This window comes from Eptatretus burgeri, chromosome 5 (genome assembly GCF_056783735.1).
Source record: "Eptatretus burgeri isolate ZD-2024b chromosome 5, Ebu_testis_v1, whole genome shotgun sequence".
NCBI classification, from domain to species: Eukaryota; Metazoa; Chordata; class Myxini; order Myxiniformes; family Myxinidae; genus Eptatretus; species Eptatretus burgeri.
Genome location: NC_140965.1, coordinates 100,333,349 through 100,358,737, shown reverse-complemented (window position 1 = coordinate 100,358,737; position 25,389 = coordinate 100,333,349). Strand labels below are relative to the sequence as shown.

At 43.1% G+C, this 25,389-nt stretch overlaps 1 protein-coding gene and 1 pseudogene across 1 annotated transcript in view; one reads left to right on the top strand and one right to left on the bottom strand.

The window, feature by feature from the left end:
- LOC147027053 (uncharacterized) overlaps nt 1-25,389 on the bottom strand; it is a 167,481-nt gene that overhangs the window by 68,530 nt on the left and 73,562 nt on the right. The window lies entirely within an intron of this gene.
- LOC147027054 (uncharacterized) lies at nt 10,753-11,725 on the top strand (annotated as a pseudogene).

Genomic DNA, 25,389 nt, shown 5'->3' with positions numbered 1-25,389 from the left:
GGGTTTCAATCTTGGATCTCTACATCACAAAGCATTTGTGTACCAAAGCCGAAACCAAAAGCCGCACAAGTGTCAAGGAATACTTCCAGTGGAGTAACGCTGACTTTTATCAAGACTCTTGTCGGTCTGCATAGCCAGAGAATTTGAACAATAGGTTTAAGAGATCTTTGTCAACTTTCAGTTGGCAAAACATATCGCTGTTCCTATTACACTGTAATCAAGTGTGCGGTACCAACATACAGATTTATTGATTTGGTTTAAATTATTGTGTTATGTGTCATGGGCCATTTCAGTTATTCTTTCCACATCCACTTATGGATATTAAAGATTCCACGGAATCAATACAAGAGTAGGCCGTTTGGCCTGTAACCCCGATCAAATATGAATTCGCTGATTGGGATAACCTATGGTTGAGAGCCTCATCTCTTCCTGATCTCCATATATCTTCATACCATTAAGCTGAATGTGCTAAGCTTCCAAAGTGAGATGACACTTGATTACTTCAATTGTTATAAAGCCTTTATTACTACTACCACTACTACTACTACTACTACTACTATGCAATAAATTGGAAAAAAAATAAATACCAATACTGATCAGAAATGTCCTTTACATGTAAATATGTAATGTTCTCTCGTGCAGAGGTATAAACTATTCAAAGGTCTGGGGAGGGGGTGGTGGTCATGAGTTTAAATCAGGATTTTTTCAAGCCCATGTCAATGCCATGAACAAAGTTGTCTGGCAAATGTGACAGCAGAGGAAACTACTCTGTTTGGCTGACCAAAGTTGAACAATCCAAAGGGAATTGACCATTAACAGCATCATGTCACTGCATAGATATCGCAATACGTGCGCTTGTAGAGGCCCCAGAGTAGTTAATGCTCGCAGAACAACAACATGAGAGTAAACTGTGAGAAAATGATGGGAATAAAAAGGGAACAGTAGAAGGAGGGGAAAGTGAGAGAGATGGGTCTATGAGGTGAACGCAGCAGACCGCTATGCCCCGCCGCTTTCAATTAGCAGGTCACACATCGTTAAAAGGGTCAGTTGGAGGTGGGGTGGTGCGAGAAAGCTACGGCAGACAGTTAATGAGGCAGCGAGCAAGAGCAGTGGGTGAGGGTAAAACCAGAAGGAAAAAAAGTACGAGTGGAAACCACAAAGAACGGAGGCAGAGACAGCGATGGACAAGAAGAAGAAAAAAATCCTTCCGAGACTCAAGTGTTTTGCTGCAACTAAAATGTCGTGCAGAAGAATGAAAGAGCCAGCCTGCTCTCAGGAATAAACAAAAGGTCCACAGCCGAAGGCTGTAGAATGAAGGACATGGGATGAAAAGGTTGGCGGTTCGAGGGAATGGGTGATGGCTGGATTAACTCGAATGTAATCAAAATGCTAAAAGTCCAAATTAAAGGCAAACAGGAGCCTTTGGCTTTCCTCCTTTGAGAATTTCCCACTTGTGGAACTAATGGAGCAGAAGACAGTTTAATTGCTTCAGCAGAATCTGGGAAATCCGAGGCCTGGATATGATGCCTTCCTTTTCTATGCCCCTCTGTTGCTTATCAATGTCTAGACACCTGAAACCTAGCTAATGTAGTCAAGTGGCCAGTGGCTTGAAGCTACTGCCATCGAGTAGTTAGCCTGCCGTGTGTATGCGCTCAAACAGCCAAAAAAAACAGAACGTAAGGTTGGCCATTAACTAACTAGTTACACTCATCAACTACGGCCATTATGTTAAAAACATAAGGGAATTATGGATGCAAACAAAATTGCAAATCAAGGCTTAACCCCCTCCAGCATAATGAACAAGTCTGCTCGAATATAAAATAATAAAAGTTTGGGCTGCTGTTTCAGCTGTTTCCAGTCAGCTGGTACTTATTTTGCCAACCTCAGAAGGATGACAGGTTGAGTCAACCCACATTGTGTTAATTCAATGGATGACAAGGGATCGAAGTCAAGACTCGAAGATCTTAAGCCAGCCACCTGAACCATTAAACCAACACCAGACTTTCATCCTTCTATTACCATGCAATTGGTCACAGGCTTTGGCACCAGCACAAATTTTTATTATGGACCCGAGACATCAAAAAGCTACATACTGTATATCGAACAAACCGTTTCAACTGTAGCACCTCACCACCATTAGAGCATCAAAACTGCATCAGATGTGGCAATAAATGTGAATTGTTGCTCCCAGCTTGCCGGCCCGATGACGGAAGAGACCATTTGCATTTTTGCCGACTTCATCCGCACCCTGTGTAGAATCCCGTGTGGGCAGGGGCAACTTGCTAGCATTTTATAATATGCATGTCAGCTTCATAATATTATCTGCATTGTGTTTAACAAAAGAAAAGCAGACGACGAAAAGGGAATGCGCATTCCTGAATAATTAAATGAGGAAACGGGGCACAATATGGTTGGCTGTGTGACGTACACCGAGAGAAATCGATAACAAAATAAAAACTCAATTACACACCAATCAACAAAATTAAACAAAAGCTGAGGATATGTGTTCGATTTTGTTTGAATGTATGTGAATAAATTTTACTTCCTATCCTCACACTTATTACCTCGGCCACCGAAGGTCAGGTCAGGTCAGGTGTGGGAGCATTCACTGGAGTAGTGCATCGCTGCGTCCATTTTCTGCCAGTACTCCAGTGGCCTCCGTCTGGCCAACCCCCAGGCAGATGAATGGCCTGGCCCATCCCCATCTCCTTGAGATGCTGATCAATCTGCTTCAACCACGAAGCACGTGGTAGGCCCATTGGACTACTCCACTCATGACATTCCCTCGCTGAGAGAATCTGGTGATCAGGATCAGCGTCATGAAAATGAGCCACATGACCATACAGCCACAGCTGATGCTCACGGACTAAGCAGGTAACAAACCTCATTCGAGTCTTTCTCGGCAACCGCTCATTGAACACAAATTCCGACCAGCGATAGCCAAGGATTCTCCGAAGAAACCTGGCACCAAAGGAATTAAGTCTCCGTCTCAGATCCCTGTTCAGAGTCCAAGTCTCACATCTGCAGAACAAGACTGGAAGCACCAAGGACCTGAAGACTTGGACTTTCATTCTCCTGCACAGGTACCAACAGTACTACATCCCATGATCCAGTGAATTCCTGACTCCCCAGGTCTGACCCAGACGTATATTGACCTCTGGCTCATAGCCAGCAGAGACATGAATACAACTGCCAAGGGAAGGGAACGAGCGGTTGCTGAGAGAGACTCGGATGAGATTTGTTACCTGCGTAGTCCATGAGCGTCAGTTGCGGCTGTATGGACATGTGGCTCATTTTCCTGACGCTGATCCTGCTCACCAGATTCTCTCAGTGAGGGAGTCTCATGAGTGGAGGAGGCCAGTGGGCTGACCACCTGCCTCGTGGTTGCAGCAGGTTGACCATCATCTCAAGGAGGTGGGGATGGACCTGGCATCTGCCTGTGGGATGGCCAGACGGAGGCCCCTGGAGTACCGGCGGAAAGTGGACGCAGCGACGCGCTGTTCTGGCACATGCTCCCATACCTGACCTGACCTTCCTCCAATCATCCAGTATGTTCTCCTCAATCCACACCTTCCTAATCATCTATCATCCACTTTAGTTTCCTTCCCTTACTCGAGTAAATAATAAATATCAAGGATTCCCAGGAGTAATACAGAGTGAAAAGAAGGAATCAAGATACACCGTGAAGTTTAGCATTTTTGAAACTGGCAAAACTATGAACTCATAAAAAGCTTTTTCTTCTCGAAATAACCTATAGGGCCGAGTTTATGAAAGGTGTTTAAGAGTTAGACGCGTGTAGAATCGCTAATCGTATGATCTCCGATTAAAAGTTAATCGCCAAATCGCTGAAGAGCGATTATGTAATGCACGATCAATCCGAATCACAAGCATTTAAACACCAAAAAATTTCTACACGCCAGTCATGCTTAAGAGTGTGTTTAAGTCCTTGAAGCAAGCATTGTAGGGCGGTGAATGTGGGTGTGTTAGGAGTGCTTGAATTAGCTCAAGAGGAGGCAGAAGGTGATAGGAATAGGGCAGTTCACCGACGTGCATTGAGAATCTCCAAGGATAGATGAAATCCTCTGGATAGGTATGAAAGATCAAATTTGAATGGAGTTACAGATTCTCGAAGGAATCATTTCATTGGCTGCTGATTCGAGAGCAAGATGACCTGGATCAACCTACAATGATGAGCAATGCGCTGAAATCCCCTCCAACAATTGTCTGTGTTGCTGCGATTCCGTGCAAGTGCGTCATTTCAATTGGATGTTGGAGATATGTGTTTATGTCCCTTCACAAATTGCTATTGAGACGGGTGATTAGCTGTGCGGATTCAACGATGTTTGTCTTTATCAGCGTTTAGGGTTAGGTGTGTGTTCGCAAGGCACTCTGTTAAGCGCCTTTCATAAATTCGGCCCTATGTGTCTCGTTTGCGATGGGCACCATATTGGTTGAAAAGAAAGGATTCACACTATATGATCAAAAGGTGTCCATATCATAATTACTATAACCACAAGTCACTAGATCCTATAACTGATATATTCCAATTTTCTCCATCAAAATCCCTGACTTCCTGATGTCAAAAAAAGGCCAATTTTAATTGGCCCATCTTCGCGATTATATTTTACAGAGAAGTTTCTTTTTCATAAACTTGCCCTCGTCAATCGATGGTGTATGTGAAGTTTTGTATCAATCTATTCAGCGGTTTTGGAGAATATATTTGAAAAAAAAACACAAAAAAAAACAAGAAAACAAAGATGGCCACAACGCATACGGACCAATCAACTTTCTTGAAGGACATGCACTAGACATTATGACTCGGAACAATACTGAGTTGGCTCGATAGCCTAGAAGCAAGAGCTGTCTAGCCTATGTTTACATCTCAGCCCAGCTATAAACTGTCATCCTTGTGTGTCGCAGGTGTGGCGAGGCATCAATGTGTCTGTCATCCTTCAGATGGACATAAAACTGGACATACCCTCTGCTGACTTTAGTTAGCGGATGTTAAAGACCCCGTGTTATCCTTAACGAGAAGGTGAGCTATTGCCCAGCACCATAGAAAAATTCCAAATTCCTGCTCTACACTATACAGTGGGCATTACATCAGCATCCATGCCCCAATAAAATTATTAAACCCACAGTGATGTGCTGGACATGAAAGAAGAAGATGGAACAATCCTGTGAAGTTTGAAACAATCGGTGTAGCATTTTCCAAGAAATAAGTGACAAAATTTGGGAGAAAATAATAATAATAATAATAACAACAACAATCCCAATCACAAAAATAGGCCTCCGCCTTACAACTATCACAACGGCTTCTTAATTTCCCTGATTACTTCCACCTTCTTACGGGGTCAGTGGCAGGAGGTGAATTGGTGCAAGTCTTTCACGAGCCAGCTGACCAGGCCTGACATTCAAGTGGAGCTTATTTGGGTAGTATTTTTGTGATTTGTTCAGGGTGCCAGCGATAACTCACCTACTCTTCTTTAATGACAAGTCCACCAACTAATACCGGACACCCACGACTGTGATGCAGCAAATCATAATCACCAAACCACTTCGGAAGCACCAATCCTACAGTCTGGATGAGAATCCAACCCAGATGAGACAGTTCAAAAGTCAGTGCTCTGCCTCTGTGCTATCCTGTCAAACTGCTTACAGCTTGGAAGGCAAATAATAACAATAATAATAATAATAAGAGGAATTTCAGGAAAGTATTGCGTTGGTGACATTAATTAGGTACCAGATGAAGAACCATTTAAATATATACAAACTAATTAAAGGTAGTCAACATGGGTTTACCAAAGGTAGTTACAGTCTAACAAATCTTTTAGAGTTCTATGAAGCAGTGTCTGATTGGGTGGATGAGGGAAAGGCAGTGGACATAGTAGATCTAGATTTTAAGAAGGCATTTGACAAGGTACCACATCGGAGGTCGTTAGCCAAAGTGAGGGCTTTTGGGGTGGTTGGTCAGGTAACGAATTGGATTGCAAACTGGCTTTGTGATGGGAAGCAAAGAGTGGCTGTGAGTGGGAGCATGTCTTGCTGTGAAGATGAAAGTATGGGATCAGTATTCGGACCATTACTATTCATTATTTACATCAATGATTTGGATAGTGGGGTGAAGAGTAGGCTTTCCAAATTTGCAGATGACACAAAGCTTGGAGGTGATGTGGATAGCAGAGGGGGTGGTGATCAGATTCAGGAAATTATTGATACTTGCATAGATTGGGCAAAAGATTGGCAGATGGAATTTAACCTGAGCAAGTGTAAGGTGTTGCGGATGGGAAAGAACAATGAAAATAGAGATGACATGAAGGAAGGGGTAATTTTGGAGCGCGTCACACAGGAGAAGGATCTTGGGGTGGTAATAGATATGGGAGGTAAGCAGGCAGCACAGTACCAGGCATAGGTAAAGCAAATAGGGTTTTAGGTTTTATTCGGAGGGGGATCATTTATAAATCAAAAGAGGTGGTGTTAACATTGTACAGGAATTTAGTGAGGGCCATATCTGGAATATTGTGTGCAGTTCTGGTCACCACAGTTCAGGAAAGACAGAGATGCCATAGAGAGGGTTCAGCTCAGGGCCACTAGATTGATTCTGGGCCTTGCTGGACTCGGCGATGAGAAGCGGCTGAAGCAGACAGGGCTTTATACACGAGAAAGGAGGCGGTTACGAGGAGATATTATGATCGATGTTTAAGATAGTGAAAGGTGGAGATAAAATCAGTGCAAAAGGATTATTTAACAGAGTGGACAGTGATAGGACCAGGGGCCATAGCCTGAGAGTAAAGAAGAGGAGAGTAAGGCCTAAGTCACATTTGGCACGGTGGCCGCAGGGTCTACAAAATCTACGGCCACTAGCAATTATAGGGCGGCCGCAGTATTTCCACGGTCACACAATGGAGCAGTCACATATGTTTTTATTTTTCGGGGAGCCGCACGGCGTATTTATAAATTGTGGAGATCGTATATTTATAAACGAAAACGTGGGGGTGCCGTACGGTCTTTGATTTGATGTCGCACGATGACCTTAGGGTGTCCCAGCGGTGGCCATATAATTTTCAAGGCAGACACAAGGTGCCCGCAAGGCGACCGCAGGGGGGCCCTAAGGCGAACGTGCGGCCAGACGGACGGTAACGAGTGGGTGTATATACCAGTTCTTTTTTACTGAAATAAAAATATAACAGTTCGGAATATACCAGTATATATAACTGAATATACTATAACTATAATATATATATATATATATATATAACTGAATATACCAGTTCGGAATATAGGCAAACACCTATACTCCGATCTCTAACGGTAACGCATGGTGGACGCACGGTCGACGCAGACTGCCACGGAGGCCGTACGTAGGACGCACGGCGGGCGTAGGGAAACCGTGCGTCGACCCTGCGTTGCCCGCAGGTAGTCACACAGACCGCAAAGCCACCGTACGTTGAACCCAGGGACACCTTAGGACTACCCTACGGTGATCGTGGAAATAGTGCGGCCGCCATAATTTTTGGGGGGTTGGCAAAATTCATTTTTCATTGATAAGAGCCTACGGCAGCCGCACAAATAACGAAAGCCCAACGTACGCCCTGCGTAGGTCGACGTGGAACACATCTATGTCACACGTTGGCTTGTCGAATTGCTACGGCCAATGTAGAAATGAAAAAAGTTATAACTCCGCGCTATAATTCCACGGAGACCCCTACGACCCGTAAAAGATAGCCATATGGCGTAGGGCCACCCTGAGGCCACCTCAGAAACTCTGCGGCCGCCGCACGTTTCTGTCAATTCAGGGGGGGGTACGGCCGCCGTATCCTAGCCATAGAGCAAATGTGACTTAGGCCTTAAGACGGTGGCAAGGCAGGGGACATTTACTCAGAGTAGTTAATCCATGGAATGGTCTCCCTGGAAAGGTAGTGGCAGCAGAAACAGTAGATAAGTGTAAATTAGTATTAGGTAGGTACCTGGAAGTTATGGAGCTAGAGGGGTATAGGAATGTTGATAAGGACTTTTAGGTAGCTTGAGCATTGATGCATGATCGTGGCCATGTGTACGGAGTGCTGTTGGTGAGGGTCTCGTCAAGGGGTGTTGTGTGGTGATGTTGTGTGTGTGTTTTTTACACAAGAACTGCCTTTGCCCCTGCCCTCTCCCCTCGATAGAAAAAAAAACTGCAAAAATAAAAACATTTTGCATTTTATGGTCTGGTGTTGATGTAGTGCAGGCATTATGGACCAGATAGCCTCCTCCTGCATCTAATTTCCTTTTGTGTGTATCCTTGTACAAGAAGAATAAGAAAAGAAGAAGACAAAGAGAAGATGAAGACGGTCAGGTCCCATTATTAGGAACAAAATGAATTTCACAATAATGAACGGCAATTTTAGTGGACAATGCCATTTTACACACAAATTTCAACTCTGTATAATGAGCAGCGGAATGTAGAAATTTGTTGTTTTATTTTTTCCAAAATTAAATCCATTGAGCCATCGTGTAAAGATCAAGTCAGAATTTTCTATGCTGTAGTCAGTTCAGTTCAGTTCATACTATTATGGTAAAAAAAAAAGGTGTAATGTGCAATTTCTTAATTTGTAGCCCATCTGTGATGCCATAGTGGTTGGTCATGTTTCCACACAATGAATACTAGGAGCACAATTTATTTAATTTTATTTCATTTGTGGGAAGAGGTGGGGTCTCTCCCAATTACATGCTCAAGGAGTGGTAGAGAGTCCTTGCTAGTATGATGATTTTTCATTCTGACTAGTCCACAGAAGATAACTTTCATTACAGGAAAACTTGACTGTTTTCAAAGGAACAACAGAGAAAAATAGAACAAAAAAACCAGAGGGAAGTTAAAAAAAGAATAATAATAAAGGGATTTCAATGATGATGAAAAGTCAAGAAAGATGCTTTCGTTTGACCACCAGCACACACGTTACTACTCTCTTTATTTGAATATTGAGTGAGTGGCTGAGAACCAGAGGATGTGATCCATTACTCGTATTGTCGTGTCCATCAACCAATGAAACACAACCACAACTGCAGCTGACACAGAGAATGAACATTATGTGTTCCTTCCGTGGATAACTGGAATTTAACGTGGATCATGCCCAAGCAGTATTTAGCAGGCTCTCGTATTCCGGATTTGATCTAAACCATGTCGGTTGTCAATATCTAAATTAACACCAATTCAATCCTTCAGGGATTCTCAATCATCCAAATTGTCAGCATGCAAAAAAGAAGAAAGGAACCGACATGCGCAGACGTTTAAAAATATAAATAACTTTATGAAAGGCACAGGACAAACAGATAGAAATGCCGGACAATGACAGATTATTAATCCACACAATACCTATCAAACATAAAGAAACAAATACCCCAAAGGGCCGACACACACAACAAGCATTTACACAAAACTGGGCAAGATTATTGAAGGCTGGAAATGGGATGTCCTCGACCGGATGGCAGGTGGGCAGGCAGCTCGTGTGGGCAGAAGGTCCTGGCAGCAGAGACGCATATGCCAAGCTCACCAATGCCACCAGTAACCAAGAGCTCAACAATGCAAAAGCTCAAAGCACTCTTCTCACTCTGTTATAGCCCCCACCCCCACTTGCCTCTCTTTTCACCTTCCTCACCATCCCTCCCTCCTCTCTCCTCCCACATCTTACTCCCTCTTCACCCTCAAGGTGTTGACATCAGCGCCCCACATTGGGAGCAAGCCAGTCCCGTTCCCCCGCAAAGCAACAACATCTCATCCAATCAGATGATGCAGATTCTCCCCCAATGGATACTGTGGCTGCCAGGCAGCATGGGCAAAATTTGTAATGTGCTTTATCTACTGCCACTCATATGCCACCATGCGGGATGGCTCTCCTCTTCTGAGGAGAAGTCAGAGGCCGGTACTTCCACCTCTTCCACAGGGTGCGAGGGAAGGGGAGAGAAAAGGTGTGCTGTGGCATGGAGGTGGGGAATGCCCTGTCTGTCTGTCTGTCTGTCTGTCTGTCTCTCTCTCTATCTCTCTGTGTGTCTGTCTCTCTGTCTCTCTCTCTCTCTCTCTCTCTCTCTCTCTCTCTCTCTCTCTCTCTCTCTCTCTCTCTCTCTCTCTCTCTCTCTCTCTCTCTCTCTCTCTCTCTCTCTCTCTCTCTCTCTCTCTCTCTCTCTCTCTCTCTCTCTCTCTCTCTCTCTCTCTCTCTCTCTCTCTCTCTCTCTCTCTCTCTCCACCAGACAGCTATCTGAAGCACGTGTTCATATTACATGCTCAAGGATCCTATAAACTACACAAACGATATCAAGGCCTGAAATTCTAACTGCAGACCCCAACCCCATAAACACAGCATTGCATTGTAGCTTTAAGAAAACGAAAAGCAAAGGTTTGGTTTTGATTTTCTTTCTCAGAGTGTGATTTTTTGGGGGAGGGGGAAGTAATATTTTTATGAGCCTATCTTTGTTGGTAACATGACCACTGCTCTGATGAGAGATTTTCTGGGCATTTCCATAGTAAGTGGGAGATGGTATTGCCTCTGGTGCAGTGAAACGTCTTGATGTTGATGGCTGCCAAATCCACTGTACACTAGGTTGGTTTCTATTTTTAAAAAAATTGAAAGTTGCAAGTCTCACCCCCCCCCCTTTCTTTTCCTTTTGATGAGAAAACACCACTGGTGAAGTTTCAGCCAAATCAAACTATGTTTAGGGGTCGCTACCGGATATTGAATTTTCTGAATCTTGTGGTTTTAAATATCCCCGCTTTAAAATGTTATGGAACCGCCGAATATTACCAGTAGTAACACTGGTCACACGAACGATGCATGTGTTCTATTAGAACAGAAATTGGGACATCAAATGTTGCATTTTACCCGTCGTCACCACGTGCACGAAATTGTCCAAGAGGCAGTCACAGTTACTTGCCTTGGTCCTTCAACAGGACCTGACATCGCCTTGTTCAAGAGATTTCAAGGCCAGTGGTAATTCATCGACCAGGAGAAATTTGAAATTTTGATTGTAGATGACAATGAGCAAGAATTTGTGAGTGTTGATGATACGATATTATTTACAAAAGAGCAATTGAAAAAATACCAGCCCCGTGATGATTATAAAGAACAATTGTAACTCTCAATAATCTCACTCGGTGGCGTCCTGGAGAGAGGAATTCGATTCAGGCTTCCTGGGGCCTTGCACCGGGCCCGCTGGATGGCGAAAGCCATATATGGAACCAAAATCTTTCTATTCAGAAAACAATTCAAACTAACTAAACGAGAGCAAAAAGGAATGTGGAATTTAACTGTGTTTGTGATTGGGATTTACATTAAACATTGGTTTACTGCTCCTCGTGCCGTCAGAGCTCCCGCAAACGACCTGGAATTTTTGAAGAAACTGGAATCATATAAAATCGTGAATGAGGACATTTCGAGAATAGCTGTGAAGAAGTTCTCCGGACATTTATGGTACTTGAGGAACTAATTCCACTCGCTCTATTTGATGATAAGGTTTCTGCTGAAACTAAGGCAAGAATTAGCGCCGCGATAACCCAGGGAGATAGAGCAGAATTGGACCATTATATATCCAAGCAAACGAACTGCTGTACTCGTTCACGATATTCCAAGAAGAGAACTGTGGGATTTCCCAACTCAAAATTCCCAACGTTTTTTCGTGTTCCTAGAATTGCCGATGGCTTTTTTGAATGATGACCCAGTAACACGGCATCAGAGCGAAAGTTACAATGCAGCATTGGCTATTGTCTCAAAACTCAAAGCAGTGAATGACAATGCAGAACGTGGAGTAGCTCTAATGAAGGAATACAGTGAAATACTCACTTCCAACGAGGACCAAAAACAAGATTTGCTCCAGGTTGTTTCAGAGCATAGAAGGAAAATGCCGACCTGCAAGAAAGAACTTTTGCAAGAATAGTGAAATTGTTCAATGCATTATTTTGCAAGTATTCAGTGATGTGAAAATTGATGAACTAAATGCCCAATGATTGTAAATTCATGACCTGTATTACTTTTTATCCAGAAGTTATTCAATTCAGAAGATTTTCTTTTTCTTATTTTGGGTTATTGGAATTTTTTTAAATTCTGAAATTTCAATATCCGGTAGCGACCCCTAAACATAGTTCGATTTGGCTGAAACTTCATCAGTGGTGTTTTCTCATCAAAAGAAAAAGAAATGGGGGGTGAGACTTGCAACTTTCAAAAAATTTTAAAATAGAAACCGACCTACTGTAGACACTTTGTGTCTTTGATGTCAAAGAGCAGCAGTCCTTTAGAAGGGGCTATTTATTACAAGGCAGGTTAGAATGTCGTTATTGGATGTTGCCATAAAACGAGTAGGCCATTGTGTAATGATACCCTGGGGTATATTCCTGACAGAAAAATTAATGGGACAAATTAAGTATCAGGGAAAGTGGGTTAAATTAGAACAGCAATGTTGAAAATAGTGTTCATACAAGGAGGATAAGTAAATTAACTGATCAAGAAAATGTGGTGCGGATATAGCACAGGCATAATAGGCCAAAATGCTTTCACCTGTATTTAAGTTTCCTTGTCTGATGTACGAGGCTGTTGTATTTCTGGTGAGAAGTATGTGGCATACATAAAAGTTGTTTAGAATAATGGATTGCGTAAGAGGTCTGATGTAGTGGAAGGTGACCGACCTTGAATTGCATTACACAGCCGAGTGGAAAAAAAAAATTCATCAGAAATTGTGACCGCAGCCTAACCTCCGGTCTTTGTCCCACATTTTCCCTTCACCCTCCCACCACCACCGTTTCAAAGACAGAGGAAGCCACGGAGATGCAAAATGCAGATGTTAGGTAACATTGGCCACCCATTTATCAAAGGAAAGGTAGTTCCGCAATCTAATGGATGATGTTCACCTCATGGAAAATGACTTCTCAAAACATGGAGCATCTTGGAGAGTGAATGGCATGAACTGTCAAAGTTAAAACCATCTTTTCAATCATCTTTGTTACTTCCGCCATCGAAGGTGAAGGAGGTTATGTTTTCACCCCTCTCTGTTTGTTAATTGCCGGAATCCTTCGGATTTCGGCAATTACGTTGGTCGGTTGTGTGTGCCATTCTGTGTTTCTATGTTTATTTACCCTGTAGCAGCCACACCGTTTCAGCGATCATGACCAAACTGGGTACAGACGTCGGCCATCGTCCAACTAAGACACTTGTCGTTTTTGGTGAATCTAGGTCAAAGGTCAAGGTCAAGGTCACGAAAAACCGAAATTCTTATTTTCGCAGTAACATCCGCTAAAATGGTCGTATCGACTTCAAACCAAATCCAAAATGTGCATCTTCCAATTCTGCATCCAACCATATGTCTCATTGAGGTTTCACACCAACACCCTTCTGAGCGGTCGGGGGGTCGAATGTCAGGGGGTGGGGTCGGGTCAAAACTTTCAAATTGCGATAAAAACGCCATTTCAAGTCCGATTGACTTCCAAGTTATGATCATGACCAAACTAAGTGCTATAACTCATTAAACAGGAGCACTATCGACTTATAAGAACCAAATTGATTTCCAGGTTTTTGTTTTTTCAGAGATCATGGAGATATGACAAAGTTATTCCGGCAATTCCTTGCTCAACGAGCAATTTCATTTGTTTGTTTGTGTGCAGGATATCTCAAAAAGTTGTGGACGGATCCGGATGAAACGTGGTGGGCAGGTTGGGTGTGTGATAAGGACGAATATATTGGATTTTGGTGAAGGTCCTGATCCGGATTTGATGACAAGAATTTTTGAAGTGATTCTTCACCATTGAGAGATGGGACCAAAAATGATATGCAGGATGATATCTCAAAAAGTTGTGGACGGATTCTGATGAAACTTGGTGGACACGTTGGGTGTGTAACATTGAAGAATTGATTCGATTTTGGTGAACATCCGAATCCGGATCTGGATACGAGAATTATTTAATTTTTCAAGTGAATCTTTATCATTGAGAGATATGGCCAAAAACGATATACAGCAGGATATCTCAAAAAGTTATTGGGCCCAATATGTTATCGTGGATCAGGCATTACATGGCGGAGGTATGCACTCTACCGAGTTTATCACTTTATCACTTTATCGACCTTCGGACAATGCAGCAGATAAAAAAAAATTCAAAGCGACAATACATCGACCTCCACACAGAGGGATGACAAGATATCTCTTTGGTAGCATACTCATCTTTGAGCCATCTAACCTTGGTTCACTTCCCCCATCAAACTATAAAATGTCAACCCGATCTTTCACAGGCAGGGTGTTGAATCGATAAGCTTGTCTGCCAGGATTTGTTTGTGAAAGTCAAAAATCTCATCGTGTCTTTTATAAGAGTAGGCCATTGTGTGCCAAAACCCTGACCACATTCCAAATTAGTGCCCTAACTATCTCCAGGACTTCGAACAGTGGCACCAGAGGCACTCGGAGCGCACCAATGAGGATACGGTGTTACGTCGTGTACAATGGCTTTGTCATCATCATTGAATGAACTTAACTTCTCCATCTGATGCAGAAAGGCACATACAGGCACACACACACACACACACACACACACACACACACACACACACACACACACACACACACACACACTTTTACTGGTCATCCAGCAGCTACCTATTGGGTGATGACATCTGTCATAGTGGTTCTACTGAGAATACAGTACAAAAATTACAATGAGGAACAGAAATAGTGCCAATAAGCCTGCCACCATCACTATCCGACTCGCTTTGCCCCTTCCAGCTATTGCAGCCCACAGTGGCAGGTGTCCAACCGGTTCCCAGAGCCGCTTGCCTATTCTGGGCTCCCTGACCTTATTTGGCCTCAGCTGGGCCAAGTTGACTGCTGGGCACGTGGCAGGTCGAAGCCCAGCAAGGCCAGACACCTCTCGTCATCCAGAAGATAATTGGGACCAATTGCCATCAACTTATTAATTAAAACGGTGTTCTCCTCTTTAGAGATACGCAGAAAACTGCAAGAACATTGTCCTGAAAGCTAACCTGAGACACTGGTCCTCTTCCCTCCAAACAGCCTGATTCGTTCATTTATTCCTGCAGTATATGCAAATACAAATTTCAAATTATTGGAGAATCACAAAAAACAGAATGAAACAATAACATTACATCATGACACCAGCAACAAACATTTGCTGCACAGGTTTCAAAAATGAGAACGAGGATAAAGAGTGAAAATGATCCTTGATGTTTTGCCAGTTCGAAGGCATTTAGCAGGTGGACAATGGCCTGACAGCAAGTCCGTGTCATATACCGAGTCCTTTCTGCCCCTATAATCAACCCAAGAAAACAGATCTCCTTTGCTCCCATACCCTTGGCAGCCAAATGGGTGTAAACGTCTGCCACGCTGAGCTAAAAGGACTACAAAGCAATGGCCACAGGGGCAGCTGGATGGCAAGCTTCAAATACCAGAATGCTCTGCTCTCTACTCATCCATAAGGCTACTTATTTATTTATTTATTTGTTTGTTTGCTTAACTTGTCTTGCAACTTTCTTACAGTGATCTAAGGCTCATGGTGGAGCTTGGATGTAAATCACATGATGGGACATTTTAGGTCACGGGTTCAGATGGGAATGGGAAATAGGCCAAATCAAATTATATTCAAAAAGTAGAAAAACTTCCTACAGAAATACAACAAAAAAAATTCCTTCATCATGTTTCCATCTAGGCCAATTTCCAGGATTGTCAGCCTTTCTTGTCATGGTGATGGTGGTTCGGAAAAAAAAAAAATACACAGATAAAAAGCTTCTGAACAAGTGTGTTGTGCTGTGAAATACAAAAAAAAACCAGGTGGTCTCAAGTTTACAAAGTGCCCACTTTGTTTCTAAAAACAAACATCCAACAACCCATTAAATGGTGGGGCAGGCCTCCCAGATCTCAGAGTAATCTGCGCTGCTTTCCCTTTAGGCCCCTTAAGAGCCACCTCCATCAATGGTGATGGTTGGACCTGGCTCTGGGGGTCTGATGGGCCCGACAGACATGCCACGCATGGTCTCCTACGCGATTTTCATATGCGTGTTCACTTGCATTGTATGGCCAGCAAAAAGAAGATATCGTGAGGGTAATCTCTTAGGCACATCGCATCCTGTACTCGAGTCATCGGAGGAAACATGCGAGACATCAGCAAGAGGCATCCCTTGGCAGGAGCTAATTCAAGGAGGTCAAAGGGAAGAGGTCTCAAAACTTCACTGCTTAAAAACAGTGGCCTAATGGTTAGAGTGTCCGCTCGAAGTCTGGGAGGTCGGCAGTTCGCCACACCAGCCGAATCATACCAAAGACTTGAAAAATGGGACATGCTGCTTCTTTGCTTGACGTTCAGCATTTAAACGGATGGAGAATGGACAAACAACCATAGTTTGGTGATACTAGTGCAGGCTTTGATGGGCCTAATGGCCTTCTCTCTCCTGCACTAAAGTTTCTTACAAAGGAACTTAGATTTATTTTATTTTTTTTTCTAACCATGTCAAAAACAACTACAGTAATTAAAACCCAGCATCGACTTTTACATCAAGGAAATACTGAACTGTATTCTGGTTGCAATTCAATAGATGCGAAAGAAGAAAAAGAAAATTGCATTAAAGCATGCAGACCTCCACACGACGGTGACAATAGCCAAATCCACTCGAATTGGCAAGAACGAGGAGAAAGTCTGAGTTCATATTACACCGCAACTCAGCAGAATTCAAACTTATGACCCCTTAGATGCCAGACCAGCACACTTCACTCTTGTACCCAGTAAATGAGAAAAACAAACATTGACTTTCCTGAAATTTGTTTTTCATTTACATGCTTGATGTGTTGCGGTGTTTTTGCTTCTTTACTGATCTTTCCGTCAAATAATAACCTGTCCAGCTTTTGGTGAACGAAACCGTGGCAGTAAGTTTTTAATTTTTTATTTTTAATCGCTAAAAACTTCTCAAACCATGCTTTTACAGAGTTTAACACTTTACAACAAACTTTTCAACAATTTCAATAACGTCATTTACAGCACCCTTAAATAATTATTGGCCATTAGTGCCACGTTTATGGTCAATTTCTAAACAAGAGTTTCTTTGCTTGTTTTCTTAAATACAAAACAAACTCAAATGAGCCTCCTTTCATGGCATTGGGCTAAAGAGTCTTCAAAATGGGACGAATCCTTATCGGGCCGGGTGGTCTAAGCCAAACATACGGCAAGCTTAACGCGTGATGAAGGCACTCGCAAACACGATCCGCCATTCGAGAAAACCAGATCAATGTTAGACAATAACGTTAAAGTTAAGAAAGTATTCATTGCCTGTGATTCTTCTAATCCTCTATTTCTTCAATCACATTCTACAACGAAATAGTTCATTGAACACCTTACACCAGGCAACCAGGCAGTGTTGAAGTATATAATAATCCAATTGAAATAAAAATAATGATTTTAAAGGTTGTGTATATAAAAAAATTAAAATCCGCAACTTTCGTGCTGTTGATGCAGTCCTTAAATAACATGTCTAAGTACTGCAAAACTGCAGGTTTACAACAGTGGTAGAAAGGTGATTTGTATTCTAGTGTTGAAGTATATAATTCAATTAAAATAAAATAATGATTTTAAAGGTTGTGTATATAAAAAAATTAAAATCCTGAAGTTTCGTGCTGTTGATGCAGTCCTTAAATAACATGTCTAAGTACTGCAAAACTGCAGGTTTATAACAGGTAGAAAGGTGATTTGTATTCTAGTGTTTAAGCACATAATTATACTGAGATAAAATAAAGATTGTAAAGGTCTTATAAAAATAATTAATTCCAGAAGTTTACCGCAGTTGGCGCAGTGTCAAATACACCACCATATCTAACATTTTACATTAGTTCTTTCGTGCCTGTTGTCTGTGTCCTCGTTGATGTCCTTGAAAACAGTAAGTTTCCTGTTTGGAATGATTTTCAATTTTGTTTCACTGTCAGACAGACAGACAGAGTAAAAACATTATCTCACAACTCTCTGTGCATGTGTGGTTGGGATAAATACAGAACCAGAGTCCTGCTTGACTGCTGGGTTCGTCTTCCAATTTACATTCCAAATATAACATTCAATTCAAAGTAAGTTGTTCCTCGATCATAAACTGACGTTTGTAGATGGATGGACGGGAAGACGGAAGTGAACCGACGGTTTAATCCCGCTTTTAGCTTCGCGTGTGCGGAGTAATTACTCATTACATCTACACTGAAGATGAAGCATGACTCGTTTGTTTCAAGACCCCATTTCCACTGCTTCACCATCCTTGTGTGTTATCCAAATCAAAATGTAACCCTTTTGAGCGATGGTGGTGAGCGGTTGTTTTAAATGTGACAAAAGTCTACCGAAAGGACGGTCTTTGGACCGTGGTTGTGGGCTAGCAGGATAGCCCAGTGGTATGCACACTTGCTATGAGCTGGTCCAGATTGGGTTCGGATCTCGGCCCAACTATAAACTGCCGTCCTGGTGTTTCACAGGCAGGATGTGGCATCAGTGTGTGCCGTCCCCTCGGATGGATGTTAACGTGCGTGCCCCTCCGTGAGATTTGGTGGACGTTAAATATTCCACGTGTCCTTCGCGAAGAGCAGGCGAGCTATTGCCGGTGCCTGACTGGCCAAGTTCCAAATTCCTGTTCTAAACTCCAGGGGTCACTGCAACAGTGGCACAGCCATGCCCCCAGCAAATGAAGCAACCTTGCAGTCAGGTGATGCATACGAAAGGAAAGGAAATGGGGGAACCCTAACTATGCCAGATCTCATTGCCGTGCATTCAAAGGTGGATCAAAGTGTGGTGTGAGCAACCACCTGGTGAACACCTAGTTAACGCAATGTGACTGCATTTGTCAAGAAATGATGGTACAGAGCACTGCAATCATGCATCTGATTAGCTGCACATGTACATGTAGTTTCTTAATTATGCACAACTCATGTGCTCGGTGAAATTCTGTTTTGGGATACAATAACTAAATCTATGTAACTGCCTATAATTGTAAAACTTTCCTCTATATGCCAAAGAAAATAAATGTGATCATGACGCCGGCAAGGAATTCCTCATCGGCACATGATTCATGATGATTCGCTGCGTCCTTTCGGCCTTGACAACTATTTTTTTTTTCATGTTCAGAAGAATGTCCATGTCCAAAACATGTCCAAATGCATTTGGTGGGAATACAGTTGAAGAAAGAACTAAAGCCGATTGAAAAAAAAACAACAATAAAAATGAAAAAAATGTGAGAATGAAACATGGAGCCAATAAAGGGGAAGAGGTACAAGAGCACGAAGAATGAATGGAAGTACTCATCAGGTCGAGCGACAACTCATCTGACAACCCACTGAAGATCCGCACCTGATCGCTAGCATCAGACAATATGTGGTTTCAATAAAGCTGTCGGATGTCAGAATCCATGCGAGCACTTGTGGGTTTTAAGATGAAGAAGGAAAATTCAGCAAGTACGAAGTTTAGTGATACGTCACGATTAGATTCCTCGTTCCATGCGGGATGAATTGCACCGTCTTTTTATAAAGAAGAGTGGGCAGAGGTGGGACCGAGTGGACGTTGTGTGATGCGCGAAGTGGGACATGACCCGTGGTGTCACCATCTTCAGATCAGTGAGGTGCTCCGTTACATCTGAAACAGGTCTCGCATCCCAATGTCATTCCTTACACGGGCATCAAAATCAGACAAACTCAAACATGCAGAACGTCAGAAGAGAAAAATCTGACAAAGTATCGCACATCTCCACGTTATTCCCTTGGGATGTTGAGTGGGATACTGGGATGTCCTGTTAGCTATTGTTGGCTGATGTAAGATTAAGACCCCCCATCCTCCCTTCCACCCCCCACCCCCCCCCCAACTTCAGTGGGCCATTATGTGCCAATACCTTGACCCAATTATAAATTGCTATCCTGACTTGCAAATGCGATGGCAATGATAAGCGACCCAATGGATTTCCTGTCATGAAACACCAACTAATAGGGAATATGGTAGTCGATGAGGATTTGTGGTTCACTGTAGTTACTATAGTGCACTTAACAAGGAATTAAAACTTGCCCTGTAATCAAAACCATCACAAATGTTAATGTGATGTATGGATTGCTATTCTAATGTTCCCCAAATGTTAACTCCAAAACCGAAAGTGGACGGACGTTATGTTTTCACCCGTCCATCTGTCTGCCTGACTGTCAGTGTCAGCATATCTCAAAAAGTAGTATTGAGTTACGACAAAACTTGGTGGATCAGTTGGGTAGGTGACAATAACAAGCCGATTCGATTTTGGTTCAGGTGTGGATCCAGATCCAGCCGATCAGTGGAATACAAATCGTACACTGTTCAGCCAGGTGGAGGTATGCCCTCCACCGAGTGCCCTTCTACTCTTTCAATGGGACAATACATTGAAGGTTATACTGCAGACAAGAATCTACAGTATACGCTCCAACTAATTAACAGCCATGTTATCTAACTAAGGCCTTACTTCACGATATCAAATCTTAATGGTAAAGGTGGTTGCTCAAGATCATCGGGTCTTGAGTTTGAGCCCCTGTCGTGCCGTTAAATAACACCAGGTGGGTTGACTCAACCGGTCATCCTTCCGAGGTCGGCAAAATGAGTACCAGCTTACGGGTAACAGGGGCACTGCATCAGCGGCACGGCCTCACTCCCAGTGATGTAACCAGCAGTCACAGGATGCATACAAAATGATGATGATGTAAACCAACGTCCCCAACTACGACTCAATGCTGAGGCCAACCACATGAAGCATGCATGAAAGTGCACACAAACAAACGGGTGCACAAACACACAAACAACGGTGTAGAATCTTCAGTAAAAAAAAACAAAACCAAATGGTTCAAAACAGTTAATCCAATCCTTCATTGGAGACTCCCACTTATAAGGTCAAATGGGACGGACACAGTGGTTCGAGAGGAAGAAGGGTCCCAATGATGAAAAATTATCGAATTCGATTCGCACGGTTTGTAGCTGCCTTAAGATCTTAGGGTCTTGAGTTTGAACCCCTGTTGTGCCGTTAAATAACACCAGGTTGGTTGACTCAGCCTTTCATCCTTCCGAGGTCAGCAAAATGAGTTCCAACTTACTGGTGACAGGGGCACTGCATCAGTCTCTGCCCAGAAAATGACGCAACCAGCAGCCACAGGTTGCACACGATAGCTCGCTAGTAAGAGAAGAAAGAGCCAAAACAATGGGAATGACTGGCACAAGTGTTAATCGTGAGGTTTAAACCTTCTTGTGTGATGTAACACAGGGTAGCTTTAGCAGATCTGTCCCATTAGAAATGGTAAAAATTACCTAAAATGGGGAAACAATTACCGAACTGGTAATGAACTGTTACAAACCCTCTGTGGGTTCACCTTAAGTTCTCGTCTTTCAAAGGCAGAACCCACCAGGAGGAAAAGCAGTTTCTCCGGTCGTGCTCAAGTGAGAAAATGATCATAGCATGTTTTCAGGGTTCATGTCACTGGGAAGTGTCCTGCTTACAACATGTCTTACTGGAACTACGTGGGCTGGCAGGATAGCCGAGAGGTACGTGTACTCACATCTGAGCTGCCGAGCCCGAGTTTGAATCCAGACCCAGATTATAAACTGTCGTCCTGGTATCTAGCACGAAGAGAGGGGACAATGTGTGTGCCGCCTCTCGGATGGACGTTAAACTGGACGTCCCGTCTGCTAGCATTAGTTCGTGGATGTTAAAGATCCCACAGTGTCCTTCGTGAAGAGTAGGTGAGCTATCGCCATCACCATGAATAAATTAAAAATTCCTGCTCTGACCTAGAGGGGGCACTGCAGCAGTGGCATGGCTGAACCTCCCCCACCAAATGATACTACCTGCAGCTACAAACAAAATAAGAAGGTGTATCAACATATCCTTTCATGGATGAAAGAACTTGATACAAAAATTTATAGAAAGAGCGTTGGTGGCAGGAAAGGTGGAAAACAAGTCTCCAAATGTAACTTTATTTATTACTAGTCACCTGTGATTACTTTCCTGGGATGTGACCTTCAAGATGCCTGACAAATCTCAATGCCCACTCAGTGCTTAGTAAATTTTAAAATATCACTTGCATGCTGTTAGTGTACAACACATTAACTTGTGAGCTTTGAGCTTTGAGCAAAGCCTGGAATATCAAGGCATCTGCGTTTTAGGCATTGCAATACAGAACACTGCACAACCTAGAGAACGCTGGCGCATTAACTTAGAGGCACGCGCACTCGTCTTTGAGCTGTCTAGCCTGGATTCAAATCTCAACCGGCTGTAAACTGTCACCCTGGAGTTTTGCATCAAGGATGACACATCATTGCATGTGCGCCGTCCCTTGGATGGATGTAAAGCTGGAGGATCGGTCAGCCAGCACTGGCACAGAAAAGATCCCACGGCGTCCTTCGCAAGGAGAAGGGGAGTCCCTAACATGTTGGCCACATTCGAAATTCCTGCCATGCCTGGCAGGCTGGTTCGTGAAAGACTTTGGCCAAAAAAAGAAAAAAAAACGTTCCCTTGCTGACCCTATAAGGTGGGAATAATTGAGGCTGTTGTAGGAGCAGTTGTAGTAGTAGTAGTATTGTGTAACTAAAACCAGCTGAACCATACACGATGAAAGAACCTCCGACCCTGCCCAGAGCGATTAGAGCCTAGCAAATCGTACATATATACTGAAACCTACACAGTACAAATTATGCTCACCCTGCCCCACATAACATGGCTGTTTAACAGCAAGTTCATGATTTTAATTAATAAACTCTGCCTTGCTTTCTAATATATATGCTGCATCATGGAGAATGCAGTGCTTCAGGAGGGATGTAAATCCAGCTGTCGTACCTTTGTTTAGGCTGTGGATATCATAAGGTTACATGGTATCTTGTGAAAATGGTGAGCCATGACGTGCAGGATGAATTGTACAATTCCCACTGCCTGTGTTGGCAGGTGAGATTTTTTGAGAATTGGATAGATCACAGGCCAAACAGCAAGAGGAAAAAAATTTAACAAATCGCAGGTAAAAATAAATAAATTCATAAAAGCCACAATCACATTGCTATGGAGTTATGAACAGTTGGATGATCCAAGGTTGACAGACGGAAGAACGAAAACACTTCAGCAGAGTTTGACACTCACTCACCTGCACACCTGCATACGTGAGGCAGACGATTCTACCTGATCGAGAACAGATTTCTCATCCCGGCAAAAAATGAACTCGGCCTCCCATTCATAAAACGACGCAGGTACAAAAGATCACAACCCATGGCAATCGGGTCTCAAGCGGACAGATGTGTGCGACGGGTTGACGGTTGATACAAGCTTAATGACGAACAGCAATGGGTCGCGAGAAGGCAGCTGGCAACACACCTCAGGCAGCTTCATAGCCAGGCCACTGGCCACCAGCACTAGGACCCAGTTGGAAGGGTTTCAGGCAGATGGTTAGCCAAAAAGATGTAAGCAGCAGCTGTGGCAACATATTGTAGTCGATGTCTCCAATTACCTTCATTATACTTTTCTTTTTTTCTTTTTTACAATTCTAGTGGGAAATAAAATTAATGGTCCTGGAGAAATATATGTTCATCAGCATGGAAATTTCAGAATTAAACTTCCTTCATGTTGAAGCGTCTGATGTTTCAATTTAATTATTTAATTTCTTGTTTTTTTTATATAATTTTCAGAGAAACTCAACTAACAGACAAAAAGCCCAATACAGCAAAATCGCTGAGCGTAAGGGTGCGGAAATATTGCTACAACTCCAAGATGCTTGGGACATGGCTCAATAGGACACAGGCCGAAGGTCATCGCCTTCATATCCATTTCCCTGAACTGGTGCAATGCCCTTCACTGCCCATGTCCACCCCTTCTGACTCCTGGCTCCCCTTGGTCACACTGCGCATCCCTTTGATGTCCAGCACACAGCTGGCCGAAGCAAGGGTCCAAAATCTACACTCAGCACTCACTCCTACGCCCCAGTCCGTCCGCAACTCGAGACATGCCCCAGCCTTGAGATTCGGCCACCACTGGAGCTCCGATTTGTACCTTGCTGGGGAAGCCTTGTAATCACCGCAGACATGTAAACCTGTAAACCAAACAGCTGAAAGGTTTGCGAGTGCAAGCCTGTGTAAACTTTTTTTTTTTAACTTGATGAGCAAATTTTAATTAGCCGATAATTACGAGATCTCTCCTTCATTTACACATGTCCTTTTTATCACTTCCACGTTCATATAGGAAATACAATTCGGGGAATTTCTTCGTACCTTCTGTTGAGGCGGTCATGTGATATGTACAACATAACGTGAAAAGGCAACATTATATTCATTCATTTGAGGAGTGCTCAGAAGGGAAGGGGGGGGGAGGAGGTAAAAAAATAATTTTAAAGCAAAAACAAGCTGTAAAACCGGACATGCAAGGACGGAAGGAAACGAAGAAAGCAGGGTAGCAGGTGGAAGGCGAAAAAAAATTTTTATGGATTGTTGCTGGATTATTCCCATGATGTCAGGCAAGCAAACCGGAACTACCTTTTAGTTGTGAAAGCCAAACACGCGTACCTTCCTCATTTCTTATTCCATCATTCCTAAACTAAAAATGGACTTCTATATGCTCATCACGTGATATGGAAAATTCCAATATCGAATGGAAAATAATTAGATAATTTCCACAATTCATGATATTGGACAGTGGTGTTATTTTCAGATGCCGTTACATGAACGATCAAACGCCAATGTTCATCCCATTGATAAAGACAACAAACAAAATAACGCAACAACACATCCACACCTTTCTTTAAAACCCAGACCGCTTCTCCTTGGAGTGAGACAAGCAGCTACGCCACCCCCTAACCATCTGCACACTCGCTTGTTGCATTCCAGCTCGCCGGGCTGCCAAACCGGGGATCACCTGTGTTTTCGATGGCCGCCAAAACTAGAAAAGATGACCAACCAATTGCAAACCAGGCCCTGTGGTCTTGTAGGAAACCACCTATCCACTCCCGCCCCCTCCCACCATCCTCCTGCTGATGAAATTGCCAGGTTTAGCCTCACCTCCTGCATCCTCCCTGTGGTCCAAACACTTCTCTTCTCCAAGCTCTCCAAAAAACACTAGCCGACTACAGGAAGTACATTTCAACTGCTTGATCGTTTGGTTGACCGGAATTTTCATAATTAATTGCTGTTGCATCTTCTTTGTTCTTTCACTTGAAGCCATCTCAATTTCCAGCATGTGCATTAGGACAGGAAATACATGATTATGAGTGTTGGATGCCAACGGTATATAACGACAACTTATCTTAGTGATTAAACTACATCGAGATGAGTCTTTTAGAAACAAAAGTCTCGCTCAAATTCGAACCATCTTCCGATTATAGAACGGTCATCGGGGAACAATGAACAAAGAACCAGAGAATCGATTTGGAGCCTTTCCTCCACGC